The 25543-nt window shown below is 40.5% G+C and overlaps 1 long non-coding RNA gene across 1 annotated transcript; it reads left to right on the top strand.

Moving 5' to 3' along the window:
• The first annotated feature begins 21870 nt into the window (after positions 1–21870).
• Positions 21871–25281, top strand: LOC135637775 (uncharacterized). The gene is made up of 2 exons (XR_010496378.1): positions 21871–23259; positions 24982–25281. It is a non-coding gene; the product is annotated as an uncharacterized LOC135637775 (long non-coding RNA).
• Positions 25282–25543: the final 262 nt, after the last annotated feature.

Raw genomic sequence — 25543 nt, 5'->3', positions numbered from 1 at the left:
CTGTGACAGATTCGAAGTAAAGATTGTTGATGGACAAATTTTAACTTATGATAGCAAAGGCTGGGAGTTTCTTGCAACGATTACTACACTGAAAGACTTACTTGTTGCTTACGCTGTCAAAAAGTGGAGACCATACTTACTTGATCAACGGATTGTGATGCATTGCAGATAGACTATGATTGAAGTGCTGAAAGAGAAGCTCCCCGAGATTGATGTTGCTCAGCCTTGAGGACAAGACTGATTTGAAGAGGGAGGAATTGTTAAGACCATTTTTCTAAGCTTTTGAATAATGTTTATCGAGTATGTTTAGTTCAGTTGTTTATTGAGTCGGTTTGATTCAGTTAGAGTCAAGTAGAGGTTTATTTAATATTTATTTATTATTAGAGTTCAAGTCTTGATGAACTCTAGGTGGAACTCTATAAATATTGATATAACCCTTTCTTTAATCAATCAATCAATGAAATGTTATTCCACTCTATGGACAAACTCTAGGAGGCTGATCCCCTCGAAGTAATCAAGGAGGCCCGATCCCCTCAAAGTGATCAAGGAGGGCCGATCCTCTCGAAGCGATCAAGGAGGCTGATCCCCTCGAAGTGATCATTATAATTCCCTTTTCTCCCATTTCTTCCACGATAAGACCTTAGGGTCTTATCAATTGGTATCAGAGCGACGATAAGACTTTAGGGTCTTATCACTTGGCCAGGGATTTGTTTGAGCAAGAATATATGAGATATTTTTCTCATGACACCGAGAGCGGATAATCATTTATCGATACTCAATAGCCATCGTAAAATTAGCTACTACTCCTAATGATCGGTTGTGCTAGATCTAAAACTTCTAGACCTATAAGTCCGGTATCAAAGAGTGGAGCACTCATATATGACATCCTTGGTGTCTCGAGTCTAAGGACCAGATACACCATTGGGACAACGGAATCACTGACTAACAATGATGTTTCATTAACCATCCAGTATTCTGTGAGTGGATCAATTAGTGAACTCACTCTCCAATGAGCACCTGCATTGTAGCCCTAGTGTCCCCACACAAGTAACTATGAGACCAACCGCCTCCATCATATGTATGGGTATATAGTACACCAATCTGTTCGGTTATCTCGATGTCCCTCTCGAGTAATCTATGACTGGGATTGTTTAGGATCTGTGATTAAAGGCGAATTAGTCTCATTATCATGATCTCATCACGATCCGATTCCCATTGAATAGATCCATGGACATCACAATATATATATATCTACATATATGCAATAAGCAATATAAAGTGATAAAATATCAAATAATATAATGAGAAAAAAGAATGCATATCATGTCACACATGCTATCACTCACGTGATTGGCTTGTAAGGCACCTATGACTAGTAGATAGTATATTAGCTCCTTGCACTAAGTGTGAAGAGATAGATTCAGCTAAAAAAAAAAATATTTTACTAAAAAAATATTAAAAAAAATTAAAATAAGTAATAAATCTCTAAACATGATCCTTACTAACAAGGGTCATGTTCATATAAAGGAAAGAATTGGCTTCGTGAGTGACACTCAATAAAAGCCAACGATCTTCGTTAAAGGACCCACATTACATGTTTCACCTAGAAGTAAATATAATTTTTGTGGTAGATTTGGACATTATGCCTATAAATATTTGTTTAAAAAGTATAGTCCACACTAAATAGTTTGGGTTCCTAAAAGAACCATGAATAACTCAATGTTAATTGTTAAGATAGGTAGATCTATTAATGAGGGACCCAAAGTTAAATGAGTACCTAAAAAAAAACTCCCTTCTTTTAGATATATTTAAAATCAAAAGCTAAGGGCAAGAGATGGTACCTTAATAGTGGATGCTCAAGTCACATGACCGGAGATCCAACACACTTCTCTAAGCTCACTAGCCAAGACGAAGGATATGTCACCTTCGAAGATGTAAGGACTCTAGCTAGGAGAGTCCTAATTGAGTTTCATTGAAAGGGATATTCATGTAAAACCTACCTAGCTGACTCCTATTAAAGAAGTGAAGAGGCTGGCTAGGTATCACGGACTTAACTGGTTTTGCCTAAGTCGTGCAGCACCCTAGCGTGTCCGTCCGCAAAGGTCAGCCTCTTTAGAACCTCCTATGGTCCCTTAGGACCAACAAAAGATAAAACGGGTTAGAGAAAGTGCCTCACTCGGGATCCACAAGCAAACATTCCAGGAAACACTTCATAGACAATGCAAATTACAAACAGACTTTATAAGCTCTGAACAGTTGCACAACAAAGGGTTAAAATGATCCACTATAGACCGAAAATCTCTCACAAGTGTCCACATGACACAACCTTTATTTACAAGCCTAAAGCGGCCACCAAACACAACTAAAATGGGACTATTAAACCTTTAACCATCCCTCTACATGCTGTGGAAAGCATGAACATACCAAAAGATATGGACATACAAAAGCATTACATCAAACATCTTGTTTAGAAGTTTGTCCATGACATTCTCCCCATCGACGTCCTCATTGAAGCCTTTGTTGACATTGCAATTGCTTGCCTTTATTGAGTCTTTAATCTTCTGCTCTAGTTGTAATGTGCCTCTTGGCTCCCAATTACTCCTCGCTGTGATTTTTGAGTAGTCGAACCTTTGATCTGCCATGCTGCTTCAACTCACCAATGACTCTGACTCTAGTGTGGGGTTGGCTGAGTTGTGTTGTTCTATGTTGGTTCTTGTAAATTCTCTAGATGAAGGAAAAGACCATCCTTACTATACACCAGTCTCTCAAATACCACATGCTACTTGAACTGGGTGGATGCTTGTTGGAGCTTTAACGAGCATCACCTCGCAAACTTTCGAAGTTTTGGGTCCTTCCTCCATAAAATGTCCACCGACTCTTCTTTCATTTAGTTGTCACTTCTAAGTAGATTCGCATCACTTCCACTTTCGATGGACATTCTGTTGGGAAATGAAGCGGATAGTCTACTCTCAGTAGTACTGATCACCATTGGTGAGGATTTGATAACTATTGTCTTCTATTATCTTCGAAGGGTCTTTGAACCTATACAGAGCTCCTCTGCTGGATAGATAAGAGAATTGGGGTACTCGGTTTCGCCCATTCTCTTAAGAGTTGAGAAGGAAAAGGTTATTTGACTTCGCCCGCCTCCTCGAGGTTGTACTCCATGCATCGAGCTGGTTACTAGCCTTCGCTTGCTCTTTGCTCACACTTCTGAAGCACTTGAAGTATTTGTACTCCTTGCGTTGAGTTAGTTACTATGATTCACCTTCTCAATGCCATCGAACTTCTAGAATGCAGGAAGTTTTCACCCCAACTTGGAGTAAGTCTCTAATAGTTTTGGTTGCCTCTGGGATTGTACCGTCTTCTCAATCAACCCGGCCGCCTACTCTACTGAGTAGCAGAGGTACAACACTGCATACTGCTTGCTTCATTCCTTGGTCGTGCACTCTTGCATGACCCGAAGTCCTGTTGAATCTCGGATTTTGATGATGAAGTCAATTGTCATTTGTTATCTAATCTATGTGTTGAGATAAGTGTGCAGGATTAACTACGATGAGAGTAAGACAAGCAGCAGGTGTTGCGTCGGAGTCAAGATCATGATCATGTTGGGAGTTCGAGAGTTCGACGGAAGTTCGGACGGTCGTCGGAGGTTCAGCGAGAACAGATCCGAGAAGTCCAGAAGCTTGCAAAGCGAAGCTCGTCGGAACTCGCCAAGTGGATCGTCGCAAAGTCCAGGAGTATGCCGGATGTCCGCAGAAGGATCACCGAGGGTTTATCGGATGAACGACGGAAGTTCGCCGGAAACTCGCCGGAAGAAGCGATTGACGCATCGGAGCAAAGCTGCAGAAGTTGTCTTAGAGTTAATCGTAGTTAGCATGATGATTAAGCTTGAAAATGGGAGGTGATCCCATTAGCTTAATCTTGGGGCAATTGGGCCCCTGAAAAGATTCAAATTGGGCCGAATGGAGCGAACCATTCGGACCCTGATTGCACCAGGCGGTGCAACCGCCCCAGCCAGGAGGTGCAACCGCCCAGAGCTCAGTCTTCGAGCTAGACTGGGCGGTGCAACCTCCTCTGTCAAGAGGTAGCACCGCCAGAGCTCAAGTTTCGAGCTCTGCCAGGCGGTGCAACCACCGAGCTCAGTCTTCGAGCTCTGGCAGAGAGGTGCATCAGCCTGAGCTCAGTTTCGAGCTCTGCCAGGTGATGCAACCACGGAGCTCAGTCTTCGAGCTCTGGCAGAGAGGTGCATCAGCCTGAGCTCAGTTTCGAGCTCTGCCAGGTGATGCAACCACCGAGCTCAGACTTCGAGCTCTGCCAGGCAGTGCAAACACTGAGCTCAGTCTTCGAGCTCTGCCAGGTGATGCAACCATCGAGCTCAGTCTTCGAGCTCTGGCAGAGAGGAGCAATCGCCTGAGCTCAGTCATCGAGCTCTGCCAGGCGGTGCCACCTCTCCAGTCAAGAGGTGCAACCGCCTGATCCCAAAATTCTGGGATTTGATCGATTTGATCGTTTTGAGCTCCAAATTTGAACTGGGTTGGGGCCTATAAATACCCCACCCATTCAGCACTGAAAAGATATAGATCCACACCGAATTCTTGATCTTTTCAGTGATTCTAAGAGCTCAAATTTGTGTAAAGTCCTAAAGTTCTCCTCCTTCTGTTCTTCAAGTCTTGAGTTGTAAAGAGAGGAGAGAAAGGATCTGTAAAGGTTGTCTCCTGAGCCTGTCAAAAGGAGAGAAACTGTAAAAGGGCAGTTAGCCTTCGCCCATTGAAGGAAGGCAGCTAGTTGACGTCGGTGACCTCGTCGGAGGAGGAAGCCAAAAGTGGAGTAGGTCAAGACTGACCGAACTGTTGAATCTCGTATTTTGATGATGAAACTACTTGATATATGTTTATGATTTAATCTGCGTTTTGAGTGACGCAGGATGCTTCGATCAGGATGAGACAATTAAAGCAGGTACATCATGTTGTGCCGGAGGATCATGTCAGAAGATTGGACGTCGGGCCGGTGGATCGGTCGACGTATCGACAGAAGGCTTCGGGTCGTGGACTCGGGCATCGGGCCAAGAAGAGCGGGTATTGTACCAAGGATATCGGAGTTACGGAGTCGACTGGCCGATTGGGCAATAGGCTGCAGAAGAGGACGATGCGCCGAAGAATCGGATGAAGCGTCGAGAGACCAATGACATGCCGGACAACTTGGTTAATTGCTTAGAACTAATTGTCTCGATCGAAGTTTTTGTTTTGTTGTGCAGGATTAACTACGATGAAAGTTAGACAAGCAGCAGGTGTTGCGCCGGAGTCAAGATCATGATCACGTTGGGAGTTCTAGAGTTCGACGGAAGTTCGGACGGTCGTCAGAGGTTCAGCGAGAACAGATCCGAGAAGTCCAGAAGCTTGCCAAGCGAAGCTCGTCGGAACTCGCCAAGTGGATCATCGCAAAGTCCAGGAGTTTGCCGGAAGTCCGCAGAAGCATCACCGAGGGATCATCGGATGATCGACGGAAGTTCGCCGGAAACTCGCTGGAAGAAGCGATTGACGTACCGAAGCAGAGCTACAGAATTTGTCTTAGATTTAATCGTAGTTAGCACGGTGATTAACTTAGAAATGGGAGGTGATCCCATTAGCTTAATCCTGGGGCAATTGGGCCCCTGAAGAACTCAAGTTGGGTCGAATGGTTCAACCCATTCGAACCCAAGTAGCTGTGGGAGGTGCAACCGCCCAGGCAGGGAGGTGCAACCGCCCAGGCTAAGTCTCCCAGCGAGACTGGGCGGTGCAACCGCTCCAGCCAGGAGGTGCAACCGCCCACGGCTCAGTCTCCAAGTGAGACTGGGCGGTGCAACCTCCTCTGTCAAGAGGTAGCACCGCCAGAGCTCAAGTTCCGAGCTCTGCCGAGAGGTGCAACCACCGAGCTCGGTCTTCGAGCTCTGGCAGAGTGATGCAACCTCCTTGGACAGGTGATGCATCGCCTGAGCTCGGTCTTCGAGCTCTGGCAGGAAGGTGCAACCACCCCTGACAGAGAGGTGCATCCGCCTGAGCTCAGTCTTCGAGCTCTGCCAGGCGGTGCAACCTCTCCAGTCAAGAGGTGCAACCGCCTGATCCCGGAATTCCGGGATTTGATGGTTTTGAGCTCGAATTTTGAATTGGGTTGGGGCCTATAAATACCCCACCCATTCAGCACTGAAAAGATACAGACCTACACCGAAATCTTGATCTTTTCTGTGATTCTAAGAGCTCAAAAGTGTTGTAAAGCCTTTAAGTCTCCTCCTTCTGTTCTTCAAGTTTTCAGTTGTAAAGTGAGGAGAGAAAGGTCTGTAAAGGTTGTCTCCTGAGCCTGTCAAAAGGAGAGAAATTGTAAAAGGGCAGTTTGGCCTTCGCCTATTGAAGGAAGGCCCCTAGTTGACGTCGGCAACCTCGTCGGTGGAGGAAGCCAAAAGTGGAGTAGGTCAAGGCTGACCGAACCACTCTAAATCTCTGGTTTGCGTTTATTTTCGAGCACTTTATCATTACTGCAAACCTCCTTCATTACTACTGCTCTCTGCGCTTTCACGAACAAGTTCTAAGTGCTGTTCTTCCGAATCTGCATTCAGACGTAAATTCGTATTTTCATACATTACAGTTTACGTTTACGTTTGATTCTGCAGAACTGTTTTCCGTGCCTTTACGAACGAGCTTCTTTGCAGTTTACACTTACATTTTGATCCTATTGATAACTGCAAACTGTCCTCTACAATTTTACGAACGAGTTTTAACATTTAGAGGTAAAACTGCATTCAGACGTAAATCGGCTTTCCTCGCTCAATCATCAGTTCTCAGTTCACGTTTACGTCTTGATTTCAACTGCATACTGCCTTCTGCGAGTATACGAACGAGTTTCAAAGTTTAGACGTAAATCTGCGTCTAGACGTAAAACTGCGTTTAGACGTAAATCTGCGTTTAGACGTAAATCTGAGTTTAAGACGTAAATCTGAGTTTAGACGTAAATCTGTGTTTAGACGTAAAACTGCGTTTAGACGTAAATCTGCGTTTAGACGTAAATCTGCGTTTAGACGTAAATCTGCGTTTAGACGTAAATCTGCGTTTAGACGTAAAACTACGTTTAGACGTAAAACTGAGTTTAGACGTAAACTGCGCTTAGACGCAAAACTGCGCTTATACGCAATCTGCGCTTAGACGCAAACTGCACTTAGATACAAACTGAGAATTTGCTTTTGCATCGTAATAGTTTTTGAACGAACGCAGCTTTTGGTTTTTAATCGCTGTAAGATTTCCGCTGCACTAATTCACCCCCCCCCCTCTTAGTGCTCTCGATCCTAACAGTTGGTATCAGAGCAAGGTTAACTCTCTAAAGGATTAAAACCCAAGAGAGATGGCATACGCCGGAAACCAAGAGGGGCATTCGATTACACGTCCACCCATGTTCAGTGGAACGGACTACACTTACTGGAAGACCCGAATGAGGATCTTTCTTATTTCTATGGATTTTGAACTGTGGAACCTTGTTGAAAACGGATTTTCAAAGTCTTCTCTTCCAATGATCGATTGGAATGAGTTGGAAAAGAAGGCTTTCGCTCTTAATGCAAAGGCTATGAATGCATTATTTTGCGCACTTGATAAAAACGAGTTTAATCGTGTTTCAACTTGCGAAACTGCTTTTGATATTTGGCACACACTTGAAGTGACCCACGAGGGCACAAGTAGAGTGAAAGAGTCAAAAATCAATCTGTTGCTGCATTCTTTTGAACTTTTCCGAATGAAACCGAGTGAAACCATTGGCGACATGTTTACCCGTTTCACGGATGTCGTCAACGGTCTAAAAGGACTCGGAAAAAGTTTTTCGGATTTTGAACTCGTTAATAAAATACTAAGATCCCTTCCTAAAAGTTGGGATCCTAAAGTCACTGCCATTCAAGAGGCAAAGGATCTGCGCAACTTCCCTCTTGAAGAACTAATCGGGTCATTAATGACCTACGAAATGACTTGCAAAGCTCATGAAGAGCAAGAAGACATCCTTCCAAAGAACAAGAAGGATATGGCACTTAAAACTTCTGAATGCCACTTGAGAGAAAACTCAAGTGATGAGGACTGTGATGATGACTTGGCACTTTTGACAAGAAAGTTTAAGAAATTCTTCAAAAGAAAGAAGTTTAAAAACGATGTGAAAAATAAACTTGAACCCAAGAAGGACCAAGTGATCTGCTACGAATGTAAAAAGCCGGGACACTACAAGAATGATTGTCCCCATGTCAAGAAAAGAACAACAAAGAAGAAGGCGCTCCAAGCAACATGGGATGATTCGAGCGCATCTGAAGAAGAGGAGTCCAACACCGAGCAAGTTGCTCATTACGCCTTAATGGCCATCGAAGACGAGGTAACAAATTCAATAGATGCTGATTTATCTTTCGATGAATTATTAAATGCCTTCAATGACTTATTTGACGAATGCAAGAGTATAAGTAGAAAATATAATTTGCTGAAAAAGATGCATGATAATCTTACTTGTGAGTTTGATAAGTTAAAAGTCGAACATCATGATAGTATAAATTCATGTATCAAATGTCATGACTTAGAAACTATGCAAAAAGTAAATCTGCTACTCAAGGACACCTTGAAGAAATTCGAGGTTGGTAGCAAGTCATTAAACATGATCCTTACAAACAAGGGTCATGCTCCCAAAAGAAGTGGGATTGGATTTGTGAGGAGTCCTCACCGAAATCCAACTACCTTTGTAAAAGGCCCAATCTTACATGTTCAACACCAAACCAAGTGCAACTTTTGTTGCAAATCTGGACACAAGACACATTGTTGTCCATTCAAGAAAATAAGTCCAAACAGATTAATTTGGGTTCCTAAAGGAACCATGATAAACTCTATGCAACATGATAGAAAATGTAGATCTATTTATGAGGCACCCAAAAGGAAATGGGTACCTAAACATCATCCTTTCTTGTAGAGAACTAAACAATCGCAAGCTAGGAGCAAGAAATGGTACCTTGATAGTGGATGCTCAAGGCATATGACCGGAGATCCATCTCAATTCTCTAAGCTCACTAGCATAGACGAAGGATATGTCACCTTCGGAGACAACAACAAGGGTAAAATCATTGGCAAAGGAACCATAGGTAACAAATCCAACCTCTCTATTGAAGATGTTTTACTAGTTGATGGTTTAAAACATAACCTCTTGAGCATTAGTCAATTATGTGATAAAGGATATATTATAAGATTTGAATCTAATGCTTGCATCATTGAAAAACCACACAAAAATATATCTATGATTGCATTAAAACAAAACAACGTATACACTATTGACATCAATGACTTATGTGATGAAATGTGCTTTGCCGTTATGAATGAGGATGCTTGGCTATGGCATAGAAGATTAGGTCATGCTAGCATGAAACTAATCACTCAAGTATCATCTAGAAAACTTGTAAGAGGAATTCCTCATATCAAGTTCATCAAAGATAGTGTATGTGATGCTTGCCAATTAGGTAAGCAAATTAGGGGTAGCTTCAAAGCTAAGAATCAAATAAGCACCTCTAGGCCCTTACAATTGATCCATATGGACTTGTTCGGACCAATCTCTACATCGAGTCTAGGAGGTAGTAAATACGCCTTTGTCATTATTGATGACTACAGTAGATATACATGGACCTACTTCTTAAAACAAAAAAATGAATGCTTTAGATATTTCACCAAGTTTTGTAAACTTGTTCAAAATGAGAAGGAATCTATGATTTCGTCAATTAGAAGTGATCATGGTGGAGAATTTCAAAACCATGACTTCCAAGAATTCTGTGAACTCAACGGATACAACCATAATTTCTCTACTCCAAGAAATCCTCAACAAAATGGGGTAGTAGAAAGAAAAAATCGAAATTTACAAGAAATGACAAGAACCATGTTGAATGAACATAGCATACCCAAATATTTTTGGGCCGAAGCTGTAAACACTGCATGCTATATTTTAAATAGAGTCCTAGTAAGACCCTTACTCACCAAAACTCCTTATGAATTGTGGAATAACAAAAAACCCAATGTCTCATATTTTAAAGTCTTTGGGTGTAAGTGTTTTATCTTGAATGAAAAGGATAACTTAGGAAAATTCGATGCTAAATCTGATGAAGGAATCTTTCTTGGTTATTCTTCGGTTTCAAAAGCTTTTCGCATCTTCAATAAAAGAACCTTAATTATTGAAGAATCCATCCATGTTGTTTTCAATGAAATTTCAGAAATTAAGAAAAATGATCTTGATGATGATGTTAATTTTGATTCCTTGAATTTAAACGAAACCCCGTCTCCAACTAGCAACTTGGATGCATCCACTTCCGAAACATCCTTACCCAAGGATTGGAAGTATATAGATGCTCATCCTAAGGAGCTAATCCTAGGAGACACATCAAAGGGGGTTCAAACACGATCTTCTTTTAAAAACTTTTGTGCCAACGCCGCTTTTCTCTCCCAAATTGAACCCAAATGTGTTGATGAAGCCATGAAAGATGATTCATGGATTATCGCAATGCAAGATGAATTAAATCAATTTGAGAGAAATGAGGTATGGACGCTTGTTCCTAGGCCAAATGACCATTTAGTAATTGGTACTAAATGGGTCTTTAGAAACAAGCAAGATGAAAATGGTATCGTGGTTAGAAACAAGGCTAGATTAGTGGCCAAAGGTTTCAACCAAGAAGAAGGTATCGATTACGAAGAAACCTTCGCACCTGTGGCTCGATTGGAAGCCATAAGGATGCTCCTTGCCTACGCTAGTTGCAATAATTTTAAGTTATTTCAAATGGATGTTAAAAGCGCTTTTCTAAATGGTTTCATTTCCGAAGAAGTTTATGTTGAACAACCTCCTGGATTTGAAAATAATGGCTACCCTAATCATGTGTTTAGATTAACTAAAGCTCTCTATGGTTTAAAACAAGCCCCAAGGGCTTGGTATGAGAGACTTAGCTCTTTTCTCATTGAAAATAATTTCATAAAAGGCAAGGTTGATACTACATTGTTTATCAAGAATTTTGAAAATAATTTTCTCATTGTTCAGATTTATGTTGATGATATTATCTTTGGTTCTACAAATGAATCTCTTTGTGAATCCTTTGCGAAAACTATGAGTCATGAATTCGAAATGAGTCTAATGGGAGAGTTAACATTCTTCTTAGGCCTACAAATCAAACAACTAAGCAATGGCATCTTTATTAGTCAAACCAAATATGCTGAGAGTTTGCTAAAGAAGTTCAAAATGAATAATTCAAAAGCCATTAACACTCCTATGAGCACCTCCACTAAGTTAGAAATTGATGAGAATGGAGAAAGCTTCGATCAAAAAACCTATAGGGGTATGATAGGAAGTTTACTTTACCTCACTGCCACCAGACCAGACATCATGTTCAGTGTAGGACTTTGTGCTAGATTTCAATCAGACCCTAAGATGTCTCATCTCAAAGCAGTCAAAAGAATACTCAGATATCTTAATGGAACTACCAATCTAGGATTATGGTACCCAAAATCAGAAAATTTTGAATTAACAGCTTATGCTGATGCGGACTTCGCTGGCTGTAGACTAGACAGAAAAAGCACATCAGGATCATGTCAATTTTTAGGACATGCCCTTGTATCCTGGTCATTTAAGAAACAAAACTCGGTTGCCCTATCAACAACCGAAGCTGAATACATTGCAGCAAGTGCATGCTGTGCACAAGTTGTATGGATGAAAAACACTTTAGAAGATTACAAAGTGAATCTTAAAGATATTCCCATTAAATGTGATAACACGAGTGCAATATGCTTAACTAAAAATCCTATACAACACTCAAGAACAAAACACATTGATATTAGACATCACTTTATACGAGATCATGTCACTAATCATGATGTAACCATAGAGTTTATTGATACCAAACATCAACTAGCTGATATCTTTACAAAACCACTATGTGAAGAACAATTTGATTACATAAGAAGAGAATTAGGAATGTTGATGTGTCCGAATACTTAAACTAGTTTATTACATGTTGCAAATCATGTGACAAATATTTTTAACCAAATGCATTTTTCGGATTGTATGCTAAAAATGGGATGTTCCTGTACACTCTTATGAAAACTTTTTGAAAAATGACTTTTCTCCTTCAAGCAACAAACAATAAAGAGGTATTCAAATAATTATATGTGTCATGACTTCCTTTATGTACTTGATAATGCTATCATGCTTTTTGTTGTTGACAAAGGGGGAGAAACATATGAATTGATAAACACTATGTCATAGCTGAACTGCCATGATGAGAAATATATGAATTGATGCTATGATTGCCAAACTTGTATTATGTTGAATCTCGGATTTTGATGATGAAGTCAATTGTCATTTGTTATCTAATCTATATGTTGAGATAAGTGTGCAGGATTAACTACGATGAGATTAAGACAAGCAGCAGGAGTTGCCCCGGAGTCAAGATCAGGATCACGTTGGGAGTTCGAGAGTTCGACGGAAGTTCGGACGGTCGTCGGAGGTTCAGAGAGAACAGATCCGAGAAGTCCAGAAGCTTGCCAAGCGAAGCTCGTCGGAACTCGCCAAGTGGATCGTCGCAAAGTCCAGGAGTATGCCGGATGTCCGCAGAAGGATCACCGAAGGTTGTCGGTTGATCGACGGAAGTTGGCCGGAAACTCGCCGGAAGAAGCGATTGACGCATCGGAGCAAGCTGCAGAAGTTGTCTTAGAGATAATCGTAGTTAGCACGATGATTAAGCAGGAAAATGGGAGGTGATCCCATTAGCTTAATCTTGGGGCAATTGGGCCCCTGAAAAGATACAAGTGGGTCGAATGGAGTGGACCATTCGGACCCTGATTGCACTGGGAGGTGCAACCGCCCCAGCCAGGAGGTGCAACCGCCAGGGCTGCACGGCTGGGAGGTGCAACCGCCCCAGCCAGGAGGTGCAACCGCCAGGGCTGCACGGCTGGGAGGTGCAACCGCTCCAGCCAGGAGGTGCAACCGCCAGGGCTGCACGGCTGGGAGGTGCAACCGCTCCAGCCAGGAGGTGCAACCGCCAGGGCTGCACGGCTGGGAGGTGCAACCGCTCCAGCCAAGAGGTTGCACCGCCAGAGCTCAAGTTCCGAGCTCTGCCAGGCGATGCAACCACCAAGCTCAGTCTTCGAGCTTTGGCAGAGTGGTGCATCAGCCTGAGCTCAGTCTCGAGCTTTGCCAGGTGATGAATTCACCAAGCTCGGTCTTCGAGCTATGGCAGAATGGTGCATCAGCTTGAGCTCAGTGTGGAGCTCTGCCAAGTGATGCAACCACCAAGCTCAGATTTCGAGCTCTGCCAGGTGATGCAACCACCAAGCTCAGTCTTCGAGCTCTGCCAGGTGATGCAACCATCGAGCTCAGTCTTCGAGCTCTGGCAGAGAAGAAGCAATCGGCAGAGCTCAGTCTTCGAGCTCTGCCAGGCGGTGCCACCTCTCCAGTCGAGAGGTGCAACCGCCTGATCCCAGAAATTCTGGGATTGGATCGATTTGATCGATTTGAGCTCGAAATTTGAATTGGGTTGGGGCCTATAAATACCCCACCCATTCAGCACTGAAAAGAAACAGACACATACCAAAATTGTGATCTTTTCTGTGATTCTAAAGAGCTCAAACGTGTTGTAAATCCTTGAGTCTCCTCCTTCTGTTCTTCAAGTTTTCAACTGTAAAGTGAGGAGAGAAAGGTCTGTAAAGGTTGTCTCCTAAGCCTGTCAAAAGGAGAGAAACTGTAAGAGGGAAGTTTGGCCTTCGCCCATTGAAGGAAGGCAGCTAGTTGACGTCGGCAACCTCATCGGTAGAGGAAGCCAAAAGTGGAGTAGGTCAAGGCTGACCGAACCACTATAAATCTCTGGTTTGCGTTTAATTTCGAGCACTTTATCATTACTGCAAACCTCCCTCATCTCTACTGCTCTCTGCGCTTTCACGAACAAGTTCTAAGTGCTGTTCTTCCAAATCTGGATTCAGACGTAAACTCGTATTTTCGTACATTACAGTTTACGTTTACGTTTGATTCTGCAGAACTGTTTTCTGCGCTTTTACGAACAAGCTTCCTTGCAGTTTACGCTTGCATTTTAATCCTATTTATAACTGCAATCTGTCCTCTACGATTTTACGAACGAGTTTCAACATTTAGACGTAAAACTGCATTCGGACGTAAATCGGCTTTCTTCGCTCAATCATCAGATTTCAGTTTACGTTTACGTCTTGATTTTAACTGCATACTGCCTTCTGCGAATATACAAACGAGTTTCAGAGTTTAGACGTAAATCTGCGTCTAACTGCGTTTAGACGTAAATCTGCGTCTTGACGTAAAACTGCGTTTAGACGTAGAACTGCGTTTAGACGTAACACTGCGTTTAAACGTAAAACTGCGTTTAGACGTAAAACTGCGTTTAGACGTAAAACTGCGTTTAGACGTAAAACTGCGTTTAGACGTAAATCTGCGTTTAGACGTAAATCTGCACTTAGACGCAATCTGCGCTTAGACGCAAACTGCACTTAGATACAAACTGAAAATTTGCTTTTGCATCATAATCGTTTTTGAACGAACGCAGCTTTTTGTTTTTAAATTATTATAAGATTTCCGCTGCACTAATTCACCCCCCCCCTCTTAGTGCTCTTGATCCTAACAATTGGTATCAGAGCTCGGTTAACTCTCTAAAGGATTAAAACCCAAGAGAGATGGCATACGCCGGAAACCAAGAGGGGCATTCGATTACACGTCCACCCATGTTCAGTGGAACGGACTACACTTACTGGAAGACCCGAATGAGGATCTTTCTTATTTCTATGGATTTTGAACTATGGAACCTTGTTGAAAATGGATTTTCAAAATCTTCTCTTCCAATGATCGAATGGAACGATTTGGAAAAGAAGGCTTTCGCTCTTAATGCAAAGGCTATGAATGCCTTATTTTGCGCACTAGATAAAAACGAATTTAATCGTGTTTCAACTTGCGAAACTGCTTTTGATATTTGGCACACACTTGAAGTGACCCACGAGGGCACAAGTAGAGTGAAAGAGTCAAAAATCAATCTGTTGCTACATTCTTTTGAGCTTTTTCGAATGAAACCGAGTGAAACCATTGGCGACATGTTTACCCGTTTCACGGATGTCGTCAACGGTTTAAAAGGTCTCGGAAAGAGTTTCTCGGATTTTGAGCTTGTTAATAAGATACTAAGATCCCTTCCTAAGAGTTGGGATCCTAAAGTCACCGCCATTCAAGAGGCAAAAGATCTGCAAAATTTCCCTCTTGAAGAACTAATCGGGTCATTAATGACCTACGAAATGGCATGCAAAGCTCATGAAGAGCAAGAAGACATCCTTCCAAAGAACAGGAAGGATATGGCACTTAAATCTTCTGAATGCCACTTGAGAGAAAACTCAAGTGATGAGGATTGTGACGATGACTTGGCACTTTTGACAAGAAAGTTTAAAAAATTCTTCAAAAGAAACAAGTTTAAAAATGATGTGAAAAATAAACTTGAACCTAAGAAGGACCAGGTGATCTGCTATGAATGTAAAAAGCCGGGACATTACAAAAGTGATTGTCCCCAAGTCAAGAAAAGAACAACAAAGAAGAAGGCGCTCCAAGCTGTAACACCCCTCATTTCCGAATGTTCGTATAAATTTTTGGTGATAATGTAAGCATCTATTTTAATTGACAAAAGAAATAGAGTATGAATCAGAGGTAACTTATTTTTAAGATTTGGGAGATCTGTTCAAAAAAAAAAAAAAAAAAAAAAAAAAGAAAGAATCTGAGGACCTATATGTAAACCCTAAGGACCTAATCGTGAATATGATAAAAACGAGGACTAAACTGCAAAATGCACCAAATGACAAATTCCACCGCTTAAGCCTCTCTGCCTTCGTTGTTAAGGAAGCAGAGGAGGCAGCTCGTGGGTGATCAGGGAAAGAAAGAAGAAGAAGAAGAAGAAGAAGAAGAAGAAGAAGAAGAGAAAGAAAATTGGGGCTTTTGGGGTTCTTGCTTTAATCTTTTCATTGGGGGTCAAAATTTGCAAAGGCAAGTGTTCTAACCCCTTCCTACATAAGTATTTGACTCTGTTTTTATGTTGATTTAAAATAAATTGGAAGATTTTTATTTAGAAACTGAAATGTTCCTCTTTGGACATAGAACTATGGATTCTGAAAGTTTTCGGTAAACTGACCCTTAAGCACTGTTTCGGCCCTAAGTTTTAGTACAGAATGAGAATTCAGGCAGGAACTATTTTTGTTTGAAATTAGACTCGTATGTCTTTCTTTTGACACCGATTTTGTAGATTTTGGACACCGAATACTTACCCAAAAATTTGTTTCAAAAGAGCCTATAGACGCTGTAAAACAGAGTTCAAGATTTCTGACCTTTCGAAACTAAAACGCCTATAACTCCCTGTTGAAAATTCTGATTTGTACCAAACTGATTTTATTTGAAACTAGACTTGAAATTCTCTCTTTTGACATATAGTTTGAAAATTTTGGAGTTCAATTGCCCACCCTATCGTCTGTTGAATCCGACCCTATAAATTCTGCAAAACAGTGATTGTGATTTTGACCTTGTGTTACCAAATCAGAGGTAACTCTGTGTTGGGAGCCCTGTTTCATATGAAATCTGTTCCATCCGAATATGGATTGATATATGGTTCGACCATAGCCTTCTTGTGGGTATTGGAGCATAATTGTTATTCTGAAATATTTGTTTGATGTGCCACTGGAATTCTGTCCGAAATCGAGCTTTGGTCGATTTCGCGTGTTCTGTTCCATTTCCTTTGGATACTTGAATTCGCCTAATCTTCTTATTGGAATTGAGCTGATTATGATTGCTTGGAATCCCTGTACACTCTTGCTTTCATTTCTTTCCTAACATGAATACTTTTTGTGAGAGATTTGTTCCTTGCATCACATTGCTTTTGAAAAGGCACATGTACGTTTGATTGCTCCGCGTGTGCTTCCGATATATGCTACTTATTGTTGAAACTGCCCTTTTGTACTCTGGTGTGTGGGATTGTCCGGACCTTTGCCAGAAATGGTAAAGGGTATGCGCTATTTGCCCGCTTTGTGGGGTCCCGTTATGTGGGATATTCTGGACCTTTGCCAGAAATGGTAAAGGGTATGCGCTTGTTGCCCGCTTTGAGGGTATGTGATTAGAGCCTGCGATGCTCTGCCGGCCCCCTTTGACTTCACCTAGACGTGGGTGGATGGAGCTCCCAGACGTGGGAGACTTTTGTCAGGTGGTCATTCAGAAATGGATGAATCACATTCTGACTGAGATCCCACTACACCCTCTATATGTTTGATATGGCATCCAGAGTTTTGGTGAGTTATTTCTGTTCGTGCTCTGGATAGTTATGATATGATTGCAACGTCAAGGACGACGTTTGAGCTTTGGTACGACATATGAGTTTGATATGCTATGAAATGCTTCATTCACTGTTGATTTTGCTTCGTAATGTTCCATATGTCGTTGATGTGATTTGGAACATTTTATATGCCATTGATAAGCTCCGATATGTTTCCCTTGTTTCTGATATGCTCCAATTACTCTATGCCCCATCTGTTAGGAACCAAATATGTAAGATTAAAAAGGACAATTATGATTCTGCTCCTAATGATATTATGTATACGAAATCGTATATTCTGCTTTGTGTTTGAAACTGCATCTCTTTGGAAATTGTACTATTTTGATATGGATATGTTAGTCACTTGCTGAGCTCTTTATGCTCACCCCATTTGTTGATAAATTTTTCAGGATAGCGTATCTCTTGCTTAAATGTTAAGAATGGGCTGAGGCAGCGGAAAGTTTAGAAGACGTTGGGCAGAATTTTTGTTAGCATATATGTAGTTGTGTATAAGCTACCTTGCATCTAATGAAATGTGACTATGAATCTAAACCTGTGGATTTTGTGTAAGTTAAAGGATCCCTCATGTATAGGGTTTTGGAATGTTAAATTAAATTTGTGTAATGATATGAACTTATGGTAAATCGATGATTGTGGTGACTGCATAGATTTTTCCCACTTGTGGATTTATATTGTGGTTTTTATTTTGATGAGTCGAGTTCAGATTGTATGAATTATCGAGTGATGTGTGCTATGTTTATGAATTGCATAGGGATATGAATTGGTAGATTATAGAAGTGAAATTTTTGATCTGAATGTTTTCTTAGTGACCTCAATTGTGTGTTAGGATCCTGGGTTAGTTGTAATGAAAAATTTTTAATATCATGGATATTTTAGGGGCGTGACAGAGGTGGTATCAGAGCTTGATTTGAGAATCACTAAGAATATTATCTTTATTTGAGGTTTATTGACTGTCATTAGTGATTGATCAAAGAAAATGTTCTTTTGATGTTTTAGGAAGCAAGGATGACGAGATCATCTGGTTCTCCTGTTGCATCTACTGCTGATCAATTGAGTGGTATTATGCGGACTTTGGAGACTATGGCACATGTGATGCAACAACAACAACAACCTGTCCAACAAGGAAATAATGATGGGACAGAGACATCAAACCAGACGGGGTTGGGAATTGGACAGTTTAAGAAGCTTAGTCCTCCCAGTTTCAGTGGTGAGTCTGATCCAATGGTGGCGGAACGATGGATGATGCAGATAGAGAAGATATTTGATGCCTTAAATTACTCTGATGAACGAAAGGTTTTTCTTGCCACCTTTATGCTGGAGGGAGAAGCTGAACACTGGTGGAGAATGATTAAGAGGATGTCTGAAATCAAACATGAGCCAATGACATGGAAGTTATTCCAAGAAAAGTTTAACGATAAATATTTTTCAGAATGTATGAGAGAGCAAAAAGAATTGGAGTTCTTGAATCTTATCCAGGGAAGTATGACGGTTACAAAGTATGAATCTAAATTTACTGAGCTCTCCAGGTTTGCCACACATATGACTGATGATGAATCTAGAAAGGCAAGAAGGTTTGAAAGGGGATTACGGCCGGCAATAAGAAGCCGAATGTCAGCTTTAAAATTACTAACATATGCTGATACGGTAGAAAGAGCTTTGAAAATTGAAAGAGACATGGAGGAAATTCAAGAAATCATTGGCAAGAACCAAAGGGACAAATTTACTAGCAAAAGCAGGAGAGTAAATGAATACGAAGATAGTAACAAGAGGTTTAAGACATCTGGATTTGAGAAAAGGAAACCATTGGGGAGGACTCAGTTATGTGCAAAATGCGGATTAAATCATGAAACACGTCGGTGTTTTTGGGTGACTGGAGCATGTTTTGGTTGTGGGAAGCTAGGTCATCAAATAAGAGATTGCCCACTGAACAAGAAGAAAGAGCCACTGCCTCCTAGACCCTCAGTCCATGCTAGAGTATACGCTATCACTGAACAAGATTCTAGAGCTTCTAAATCAGTGGTGGAAGGTATTCTTCATGTTTCTAAAAGAAATGCAAAAGTTTTGTTTGATCCCGGCTCCAACTTATCATTTGTTTCAAAATACTTTGCTTGTCACTTGGATATTTCACCTAAACCCCTGGATTATATGTTATATGTAACAACTGCTGTTGGAGATTCATTGGCAACAAACTTGGTCTACCCATCTTGTTTGATCTCTATTGGAGACCACGAATTCCTTGCTGATTTGATTCTTCTAGAGATCCAGGGCTTTGATATTATACTCGGCATGGATTGGTTATCTTCTCATCACGCTAGTATTGATTGTTACAAAAAAATAATTACCTTCTGCATACCAGATCAGCCTATATTTTTCTTTGAGGGCATTAAGCATGATTTGCCTCCTTGCTTAATATCCGCACTTCAAGCTTATCATCTTATGCAGAAAGGTTGTTTTTGTTATATGGTGTGTGTAAAGGAGCATTCAAATCAGGAAACCCACCTAGATGAAATTTCAGTGGTCAAAGAATTCCCTGATGTATTTCCAGATGACTTGCCTGGTTTACCTCTAGATAGAGAGGGTGAATTTGCTATTGATCTAGCCCCCAGTACAACCCCAATATCTAAGCCTCCCTACAGAATGGCGCCACTTGAGCTAGAAGAATTAAAGAAGCAAATACAAGAATTATTAGATAAGGGTTTCATACGACCCAGTGTATCCCCATGGGGTGCTCCGGTACTATTAGTGAAGAAGAAGGATGGAACATTGAGGCTTTGTATTGATTATAGACAGTTGAATCAGGTGACCATCAAAAACAAATATCCTATACCTAGAATTGATGATTTGTTTGATCAACTGCAGGGTGCACAAGTATTCTCTAAGATTGACCTGAGGTCAGGTTACTATCAGTTAAAGATCAAGGAGGAGGATATTTCAAAAACAGCTTTCAGAACTCGATATGGTCATTATGAATTCTTGGTGATGCCTTTTGGTTTGACAAATGCCCCTGCAGCTTTTATGGAACTAATGAATAGGATATTTCAACCGCTCTTGGATATCTGTGTAATTGTATTTATTGATGACATATTGGTATATTCAAAGAATAATCAGGAGCATGAGGAACACTTGAGAGATGTGCTGTCCATACTAAGAGAAAAGAAGTTGTATGCGAAGTTCAGCAAATGTGAATTTTGGTTGAATAAAGTTGCTTTCTTAGGCCATGTGATTTCAGGGAAGGGCATATCTGTTGATCCAAGGAAAATAGAAGCTGTAGTTGAATGGGAAGTACCAACAAATGTAACAGAGGTTAGAAGTTTCTTGGGCATGGCAGGTTATTACAGGAGATTTGTGGAGGGATTTTCTCGAATTGCTCAACCTCTCACCAAACTCACTAAGAAGAATATGAAATTCGTATGGGGCGATGATTGTGAGCAAAGCTTTCAAGAGTTAAAAAGAAGATTAACTAGTGCCCCTATTCTCACTATTCCAAGTGGTAGTGAGGGATTTGTAGTTTATACTGATGCTTCAAGAAAGGGCCTAGGATGTGTTTTGATGCAGGAAGGGAGAGTAATTGCTTATGCTTCTAGGCAACTTAAAGGTTATGAATTGAATTATCCAACTCATGATTTGGAATTAGCAGCAATCATTTTTGCTCTAAAGATTTGGAGACATTATTTGTATGGTCGACAGTTTGAAATCTTCACTGATCACAAGAGTTTAAAATATATTTTCACTCAGAAAGAGTTAAACATGAGGCAGCGAAGATGGATAGAACTTCTGAAGGATTATGATTGTGCCATCCGTTATCATCCGGGCAAGGCCAATGTTGTAGCTGATGCACTTAGTAGGAAATCTACAAGTTTTATGGCTAGTCTGGTCGTGAAGCAATGGAAGCTAATAGAAGAAAATTTTGATTTGAAAGCTTTGAGGAAAGAGCAAGACTCGATGATTTTGATGGCCTCCATTCAAGTGCAGTCTGATCTTATGCAACAAATTAAGGAGGGACAATTACGAGATCCACACTTAATCTACTTGAGGAGTGAAGTAGAAAAGGAATTGAAGCCACAATTTCAAGTTTCAAAGGATGGTCTATTGAGATTTGGGGAGAGAGTATGTGTACCAAATGAACTAGATATCAAGAATCAAATCCTAAATGAAAGTCATACTTCAAAGTACGCCCTACACCCTGGGAGCACTAAGATGTATAGAGATCTTCAAAGTTATTATTGGTGGGAAGGCATGAAGAAGGAAATTGCAATGTATGTTTCAAAATGTTTAACATGTCAGCAAATCAAAGTAGAACACCAAAGACCTGGAGGGTTGCTGCAACCTTTAGTTATACCTGAATGGAAATGGGAACGTATTACTATGGATTTTGTTTCAGGACTACCCAGAACCTCGAGGAAGCATGATGCTATTTGGGTTATCATTGATAGGTTAACAAAATCTGCACATTTCCTTCCGATTAATATGACTTATTCGCTTGATAGACTTGCAGATTTATATGTTAATGAAATAGTAAGACTTCATGGTATTCCAAAGGAGATCATCTCTGATAGAGACTCCAGATTTCTCTCTAGATTCTGGAGAAGATTACAGGAATCTATGGGCACTAAAGTTAAGTTTAGTACTGCATATCATCCTCAGACTGATGGTCAGTCAGAAAGAACAATTCAAACACTTGAGGATTTGCTTAGAGCCTATGTTATGGATTGGAAAGGTGAATGGGATAAGGATATTTCACTTGTTGAGTTCACGTATAACAATAGTTATCATTCAAGTATTCAGATGGCCCCTTATGAAGCTTTATATGGGCGAAAGTGCATAACACCTATATGTTGGGAGGAAGTTGGGGACAGAAAGTTGTTAGCACCGGACAAGGTACAAGAAACTACCGAGAAAATTCAAGTTATAAGGAAAAGGTTAAAAGCTGCTCAGAGTCGTCAAAAGAGTTATGCCGATAATAGGAGACGAGATATTGAGTTTGAAATCGGGGAATTTGTATTCTTAAAAGTCTCCCCTTCCAAAGGCATTATAAGGTTTGGAAAGAAAGGAAAGTTAAGCCCAAGATTTATTGGACCTTTTGAGGTTCTTGAGAGGGTTGGTTCTGTCGCTTACAGGATTGCCTTACCACCAGCATTGAGCCATGTCCATGATATATTTCATGTCTCGATGATTAGAAAGTATATGTATGACCCTTCTCACATCATTAAGTATGAGCTGGTGGAGTTCGATAAAGATTTATCCTATGTGGAAGAGCCTATTCAGATTATTGATAAGAAAGAAAAAGTCCTAAGGAATCGGGTCATCCCACTGGTGCAAGTAAATTGGAGACATCATTCTGGAGAAGAGACAACTTGGGAGCTAGAAGAGGAAATGAAAAAGGTGTATCCTCGTCTTTTCATCGAATAGAGGTACGATAAATTTAGAGGACTAAATTTTTCTTTTAAGGGGGGGAGAGTGTAACACCCCTCATTTCCGAATGTTCGTATAAATTTTTGGTGATAATGTAAGCATCTATTTTAATTGACAAAAGAAATAGAGTATGAATCAGAGGTAACTTATTTTTAAGATTTGGGAGATCTGTTCAAAAAAAAAAAAAAAAAAAAAAAAAGAAAGAATCTGAGGACCTATATGTAAACCCTAAGGACCTAATCGTGAATATGATAAAAACGAGGACTAAACTGCAAAATGCACCAAATGACAAATTCCACCGCTTAAGCCTCTCTGCCTTCGTTGTTAAGGAAGCAGAGGAGGCAGCTCGTGGGTGATCAGGGAAAGAAAGAAGAAGAAGAAGAAGAAGAAGAAGAAGAAGAAGAAGAGAAAGAAAATTGGGGCTTTTGGGGTTCTTGCTTTAATCTTTTCATTGGGGGTCAAAATTTGCAAAGGCAAGTGTTCTAACCCCTTCCTACATAAGTATTTGACTCTGTTTTTATGTTGATTTAAAATAAATTGGAAGATTTTTATTTAGAAACTGAAATGTTCCTCTTTGGACATAGAACTATGGATTCTGAAAGTTTTCGGTAAACTGACCCTTAAGCACTGTTTCGGCCCTAAGTTTTAGTACAGAATGAGAATTCAGGCAGGAACTATTTTTGTTTGAAATTAGACTCGTATGTCTTTCTTTTGACACCGATTTTGTAGATTTTGGACACCGAATACTTACCCAAAAATTTGTTTCAAAAGAGCCTATAGACGCTGTAAAACAGAGTTCAAGATTTCTGACCTTTCGAAACTAAAACGCCTATAACTCCCTGTTGAAAATTCTGATTTGTACCAAACTGATTTTATTTGAAACTAGACTTGAAATTCTCTCTTTTGACATATAGTTTGAAAATTTTGGAGTTCAATTGCCCACCCTATCGTCTGTTGAATCCGACCCTATAAATTCTGCAAAACAGTGATTGTGATTTTGACCTTGTGTTACCAAATCAGAGGTAACTCTGTGTTGGGAGCCCTGTTTCATATGAAATCTGTTCCATCCGAATATGGATTGATATATGGTTCGACCATAGCCTTCTTGTGGGTATTGGAGCATAATTGTTATTCTGAAATATTTGTTTGATGTGCCACTGGAATTCTGTCCGAAATCGAGCTTTGGTCGATTTCGCGTGTTCTGTTCCATTTCCTTTGGATACTTGAATTCGCCTAATCTTCTTATTGGAATTGAGCTGATTATGATTGCTTGGAATCCCTGTACACTCTTGCTTTCATTTCTTTCCTAACATGAATACTTTTTGTGAGAGATTTGTTCCTTGCATCACATTGCTTTTGAAAAGGCACATGTACGTTTGATTGCTCCGCGTGTGCTTCCGATATATGCTACTTATTGTTGAAACTGCCCTTTTGTACTCTGGTGTGTGGGATTGTCCGGACCTTTGCCAGAAATGGTAAAGGGTATGCGCTATTTGCCCGCTTTGTGGGGTCCCGTTATGTGGGATATTCTGGACCTTTGCCAGAAATGGTAAAGGGTATGCGCTTGTTGCCCGCTTTGAGGGTATGTGATTAGAGCCTGCGATGCTCTGCCGGCCCCCTTTGACTTCACCTAGACGTGGGTGGATGGAGCTCCCAGACGTGGGAGACTTTTGTCAGGTGGTCATTCAGAAATGGATGAATCACATTCTGACTGAGATCCCACTACACCCTCTATATGTTTGATATGGCATCCAGAGTTTTGGTGAGTTATTTCTGTTCGTGCTCTGGATAGTTATGATATGATTGCAACGTCAAGGACGACGTTTGAGCTTTGGTACGACATATGAGTTTGATATGCTATGAAATGCTTCATTCACTGTTGATTTTGCTTCGTAATGTTCCATATGTCGTTGATGTGATTTGGAACATTTTATATGCCATTGATAAGCTCCGATATGTTTCCCTTGTTTCTGATATGCTCCAATTACTCTATGCCCCATCTGTTAGGAACCAAATATGTAAGATTAAAAAGGACAATTATGATTCTGCTCCTAATGATATTATGTATACGAAATCGTATATTCTGCTTTGTGTTTGAAACTGCATCTCTTTGGAAATTGTACTATTTTGATATGGATATGTTAGTCACTTGCTGAGCTCTTTATGCTCACCCCATTTGTTGATAAATTTTTCAGGATAGCGTATCTCTTGCTTAAATGTTAAGAATGGGCTGAGGCAGCGGAAAGTTTAGAAGACGTTGGGCAGAATTTTTGTTAGCATATATGTAGTTGTGTATAAGCTACCTTGCATCTAATGAAATGTGACTATGAATCTAAACCTGTGGATTTTGTGTAAGTTAAAGGATCCCTCATGTATAGGGTTTTGGAATGTTAAATTAAATTTGTGTAATGATATGAACTTATGGTAAATCGATGATTGTGGTGACTGCATAGATTTTTCCCACTTGTGGATTTATATTGTGGTTTTTATTTTGATGAGTCGAGTTCAGATTGTATGAATTATCGAGTGATGTGTGCTATGTTTATGAATTGCATAGGGATATGAATTGGTAGATTATAGAAGTGAAATTTTTGATCTGAATGTTTTCTTAGTGACCTCAATTGTGTGTTAGGATCCTGGGTTAGTTGTAATGAAAAATTTTTAATATCATGGATATTTTAGGGGCGTGACACAAGCAACATGGGATGATTCGAGCGCATCCGAGGAAGAAGAATCCAACACCGAGCAAGTTGCTCA

This window comes from Musa acuminata, chromosome BXJ3-5, assembly GCF_036884655.1.
Source record: "Musa acuminata AAA Group cultivar baxijiao chromosome BXJ3-5, Cavendish_Baxijiao_AAA, whole genome shotgun sequence".
NCBI lineage: Eukaryota > Viridiplantae > Streptophyta > Magnoliopsida > Zingiberales > Musaceae > Musa > Musa acuminata.
The sequence above is the reverse complement of the archived record's forward strand: the minus strand, read 5'-3'. Positions and strand labels throughout refer to the sequence as shown.